Here is a 5,899-nt window from a genome sequence, read left to right as displayed (position 1 = left end):
CCCTCTTCCTCTCCCCCTCTTTTCAATTTAGATTGTGTGCCTTGGTTTTTTAACTGTAGGCAGTTTATCTTTTCTGGCATTATCAAACCCATTAAAAACTTTTGAATACTTAAGTCAGCTTTGTCATTAAGAACAAGATCGTTTTCTTTAGAGTTGTGGGTAAAGATACTAATAAATCTTAGGGTCCTCCTTGTCTTTTGTCACAATGTCTCATCTTAGTGACAGTTTATTAACCTCCTAAGCATTCTTAATAAAAATAATGCATAGTTTGATCTGTAGGGTATTCAACACTACAATAACCCAAGAATACGTTTCTGTAGCCAGGAAAATTCATCTGTTTCACTGAATCTACAGACGCTGTTTTGACTTGTTACACTAGCACCTTAGCACAAGATACTTTATGGTAGTGCTGCTCTTTTCCATTAAACAGTTGGCTCTTCATTGTTATGTCCCCTATCCTACTGTGCCCCTGTCAGTTAATCCTTCAGCTTCTTCAGTAGCTGTCTTACTTTATCTCTTCTGAGTTTAGAATTAACCTTAACCCCTGATTGATGGGCCCCTCATCTTCACTGATCATATTGAGAACATCAAAGGGTTTATCTCAATCTTTTTGCTAATCTATATCACAACTAAATGCCAAGGCACACAAACAGGTATTTTTATATCTCTTAAACGCTTATAATTAAACACATGCGAGTAGGTCCATATGTAGTTTCTATTACATATTTTACATACTTTGATTCCTTTATTGCATGGTTTACTTGTTACAGTGACAACATCTGGTTCTGAAAATCAAAAAACTGCTTTTAAAAACATGTTGTTGGTAAATGGGACTGTGCTTATTACAAAAGACAAAGTGCATGGGGACCACCAGAGAGGGACCAAGATGGTGACTATATGGTGACTGGACAAGGTTTTTCAACTAAGAATGAATTCACTGAAAACTGGGTTTCACAGGGCGTGAAACTGGTTGTGAAATTTTATTGAATTTGTGAACAGTTTTAGCCAGTATTACTCAGTGACAAAATCTCAGGAGTCCACAGGCTTCATGCCCTTCCCAACCTTGGTATTAGAACTGGAGAAACGCTATATATGGGACCTCAGAATATCCTATCTTTTTCTATATGAGGGGTTGATTTGAGATTTACTGGGTGCAACTACACATGCAATTAGCATGTAGCAATAAACTCCGGCATCATTTATACATGCACTCAGGACTGCACCACATTGAGCCAGGGCATAGCAGCCCCATCTTAAGGAAACCTGGGGGCGCCTGCCAGCCCAGGGCTGCTCCACCTTGGCTCAGCATGCTGCAGAGGGGCTGGCTGGCGCACAAGGATGCTACAGTGTGGGGCTAACTGGCAGGCAACCCCTGCAGTGTAGCACCCTAGTGCCCTAGCCAGCTCTGGTCACCATCTACAAGTGCATTTTGGCACAAGTAACTACCCCACTGTAGGGTAGTACTTGTCCTAGACAGTACTATCTTACAGTGGAGTTAATCAGCTTACTGTGCTCTAATACAGGTGAATGTGTAGATGGTGACACTTTACTGCAAAACTAACTAGTCAGCTCTGCAGTAAAGCGCACGTGTAGATGCACCCACTGTGTTTTTTCCACGTACAGTCTCAAAGTGTACAGAGCTGTGGAATTATCCTCCACTGTCTCCCTTCTGTGTTTCTCCTTAAAAAGTGTAATATCTGGACGTTCTTCACTCTTCTAAGTTAAAGCACGAAAGAGAGGGCTTAGGAGGGGTGGAATAAGAGATAAAAAAAGAAGAAAGAGATGTTTTTCCTTCGTCTTGATATAAATATTTTTGTCGGGCTTTTTATAGTTCCTATGTTGAAATTTTTAAAATCTTCCAGGAGTTGGTAGGGAGAGCTTGGAGCAGCCTGACTGGAAAAAAAATGGCAATTAAATTAATGACTGGCCCCTTTTTCTGTGCACCTCATGAAATTAGTGATACCTGTGCATATTTCATTATGGTTTCACAAAATTGTTTACGGTGGAGAAAGGAATATCTAGCTGTGATAGACATGGAGCATTTATGATTATGAATACTTGGACACTCCACATTATGATTTTATTTAGCTAAAATTAAAGCATTCAGTCTTCCGTAGAATACTGGCGTTTACAGAATGTGAACCAGCTGCAAGCCTTTCTGATGTGAATGTGTTTTTGAATATATGGATTGCATTTTACATGCCAGTGAGCCTTTTAATGCTATCAGATTAGTTTAAAAGACTTGTTAAAAAACAGAATTAAAGGGTGACAGGGTCTCATTGATTGTGGAGAAATAATCAAATTGTCTATAGGCAAGGTCTCTAAACATCATTAATGAATTTGATGCGAATGAAGATCCGACAGCAGAACACAAGATTAAATGTTTATTAAACATTAGAGGTTATTCTGACAGCATTCCTGATTTTTACATTAAAATAAGTTTAAGTGTTGTGTAATGTATCCTTTTCCTCCATTTCCATATGCTATTGTTTACTGTAAAGGCATTGGTATGGTGTAGTGAGTTTAGATTTTTTTAATGACTTTATTAGTCGTATTCTCACTCTCAGTTTGAAATTTCTGTTAGAAAACTACAAACAGCATTAATCAGAAGAACAAGTTGAAGAACGTTTTATTTAGTACTTGGAATACGTCTTTCAGTTCTTCTAAAGTAGTCTCACTTCACAATAAACTATTATTTTCCTACCAGCCAGATTTCAGTGTTTATAATTCTGAACTACATTCATCCTATCCCTTCTCCTTCTTTAAGCAACAGATCAACTCCTAACAATCATGACCGGATACAGCGTCTGAGGCAAGAATTTCAGCAAGCAAAGCAAGATGAGGATGTAGAAGACCGGAGACGTACCTATAGTTTTGAACAACCATGGGTAAGTGATTAGCTTTACCAGGCACTCAGCACTTGTCCAACAATTTTTACTAGGTACAGCCACTTTAGCAGCAATTAGTTCTCCATTCTGCTTGCAGCAAAATGACATGGATCCATGTTCCTTCAGCCTTTTAACTCCTGACCTCTCTCTTGCCTCTTTTCATGGTCCATCATTGTGAATTTTATTTTATATTATGACTGTCCATTTGTCTGGTTTGTAAATGGTATTATATGCTGTGAGACAAAATATGGCTCAGTCAGTCTCAGGATAAGAATTAGCTTATACTTCAGAATTTGCTTGTAAGAGGGTTATTTAAACGTTTTAATGACATTGTTATTCTTCTCTTTTTTTAAGAAAAGACAAGTCAAAATGAAATTTTCATGAATTGTGTAGTGGATTGGACTGAAAAAAAATGAATAAATAGCAAAGATCATTTAACTGATGCCTGGAAATGCTGAGTTTGTGTGAAGCAATATATCTCAGTTTTTTGTGTTTTTTTTGATTAAGAAAATGATAAATGTATTTTCCCACTAAAAAAGCAGAGAGATATTTCCTAATTGATCATTTAAATCCTGTTCATTCTGATTTAGGGATGTGATACAATTATGTAAATCTAAATGCTTACCTTGTTTAGCATAATTGAATCAATCAACATTGTTTTTGAATCAATTATGTTTTCTAAATTAGGCTTCTTTAAGCATCTTTGGCAAATATTTTTATCTAGTTTATCAGTATCTAGAAGGCATTAGAATATTTCACAATTGTAAAAGTCTTGCACCTTAAGTGTATTATTACTAGCAATAATATGTGCACTGAGCTGAGATGAGAGTACCCAAAGTTAAAATTCATTGGTATCATAGGTAACACATAGATGTGTATGTCATCTTTGTTTACCTGTCATGGTGAATATATAGTAGTTGACATGTATATACACCATTTAACCTTTGTGTTCTTGTCATCCTTAAATTGTGTCTGTTTGAAGCACTGGCATTTTTAACATGCATCACGGAAAGAAACAAATGTCAGGAATTAGGCGTTTCCTTCCCAGATGTTATGAAACTTCTAACCTCCTCCAAAGTTGAATAAATAAAATACACATTTTATTTTTTTTCATTACCAGATGTTTTTTATTCAATGTGGCGAAGATAATTTGATACCTCATTTCTGTTGCACTATAAGACTTTTAGAGATAGGCAGAGAAGGGGGTTTAGGAATGGGAGGTCCTTTTCCATTATGCATACTTACTGCTATTTAGTCTCCAAATGAGAGATTGAGAAGTGTTCTTGGGGAAAAAATGTCTATGAGAAAAACTTGCACTCTCAAAGACTTGGGAACTTAACTACCGAAGGTCATGGGCCAAATTGTTGTATATCTAAATGCCATAGCAACTTTAGACAGGCAACTTGGCTTGTATTATAGTTTCCTGTAATGAGTGAGTAGGGAATTATTTGGATGACAGGCTGATTACCTTAGGAATGGAATAATTTCCTAAATTGTGGGTCAGAACATTGACCTTTCCTTTTTCTCTCTTTCAAACAATTAGGATCTCTCCGTTTACTCCCCATTCTACTGATCATGCAAATGAGCTCAAAGTGACTGTAATTCAGCTTATAATGTATTAATTTTAATTTTAATGGTTATTGTTGCTTTTGTAGGAGCTGCTCTGTTGTTAAAGATGTAGCTAGCTGTATGGTTTTTATTAGATATGTACTTTAAAATAAATTGGTCCAGTGTACTTTGGAATTATTTTTTTCCCTCTTGTAATCTAACCTTGTAAGATCATGATACTTGGAAGGAAAAAGCAGTGATCTCATCCATTTCAACAGTTTACAATCATTTTAGTGTTAAGGAACCATAAACTCTTCTCTTAAATAGCATGTATAACACTAACGTATATTAGTCCAGGATTATGGATGTTCAAGGCCACCCTCTCAAAATGCACCCAGAGGTATTATTAAATATCAGTGACATTAAAAATGTGTAAGTAGTTTACTATACATATGCAGAAGGATACTTAGATGTATTCATCAACTTCATTTTCAATCTTCCCATCTGTAAGCTGTTGGCTATTAACCATAGCAATGAAGACAGCACCTGTATTTGAAACATTGTTGAAAACAGTGCTTTCACCTGAGGGAGATGTTTTCTGGCACAAATGGAACTTATCTAGACAAAAGGCTCTAAATCCAGAAAAGTCTCTTATCTACATGATGGAAGCAAGCTCAGCCCCAGTTTGGGTAGAAAGCCTTCCATCTGCAGCAACATATGCACTGGGAAGTGATAAGTAGTTTGCATTTTCATTAGCAAGATGATGGGACAGCTGGAGAGAGAGGGAACAAAGTGATGATTTGATATGGGACTATTGGTTACTTTAAAAGGTATAAATGAACATGAGGCTTGGTGAGTATATAATGTATTCTACTAGAACTCTTGTGGTTATAAGGATATTCAAATGAGTTTGATGGCTCAGGAGCCTACTAATGGATTACAGAAATTATTGTGTCTGTGTTGTCAGCTCCAATCAATCTTGGGTTGGTAGTGACCATAGGAGCTACAATTCAGCTACCTGTTTCAAATGAGCTTAATCTCATTCCAGCTCAATCTAGGCAAGGGGCACTATTACAAGAAGCTGTGTCACATTGGCATAAAATGATATCCTTGGTAAGGAGTCCTGTGACTGAATGTGTATAAAGTATGAGCATTGTCATTCCTTGGTTATCCCCAGCAGGTCACGTTTGCTGTTTTGTTTCTGAGCAGTTTGACTGACTTCTGTGCCTGTGTTGTCATGAAACAAGAAACTTAGGGTGCCTGTACACGAGTGCAGAGGCTGCTCTGGTGCACTATAATTACTGCGCATTGGAACAGACTCAATTAATTGAATTACTATTCTCCAGCAGCCCTCCGTGTCTTGTGTACCAGTGTTCCCACGCTTAAAAGTAGTGGCAGGCACACTTGAACTAAAGCTCATTGAACAAATTTTAATTCAAGCACCCCCATCGTCATTTTTAAGT

At 37.0% G+C, this 5,899-nt stretch overlaps 1 protein-coding gene across 1 annotated transcript in view; it reads left to right on the top strand.

The window, feature by feature from the left end:
- The window catches only part of LOC102381091 (partitioning defective 3 homolog), a 49,066-nt gene that overhangs the window by 28,474 nt on the left and 14,693 nt on the right, over positions 1-5,899 (top strand). Inside the window, exon 2 of the mRNA XM_006034062.3 lies at positions 2,768-2,888. The gene's annotated coding sequence lies outside the window, so the exon portion shown is untranslated. The remainder of the gene's footprint in view (positions 1-2,767; positions 2,889-5,899) is intronic.

The sequence above is a fragment of the Alligator sinensis genome, unplaced genomic scaffold, assembly GCF_000455745.1.
Source record: "Alligator sinensis unplaced genomic scaffold, ASM45574v1 scaffold6_1, whole genome shotgun sequence".
In the NCBI taxonomy this organism is placed as follows: domain Eukaryota; kingdom Metazoa; phylum Chordata; order Crocodylia; family Alligatoridae; genus Alligator; species Alligator sinensis.
This window is presented reverse-complemented; position numbering and strand designations above follow the sequence as displayed.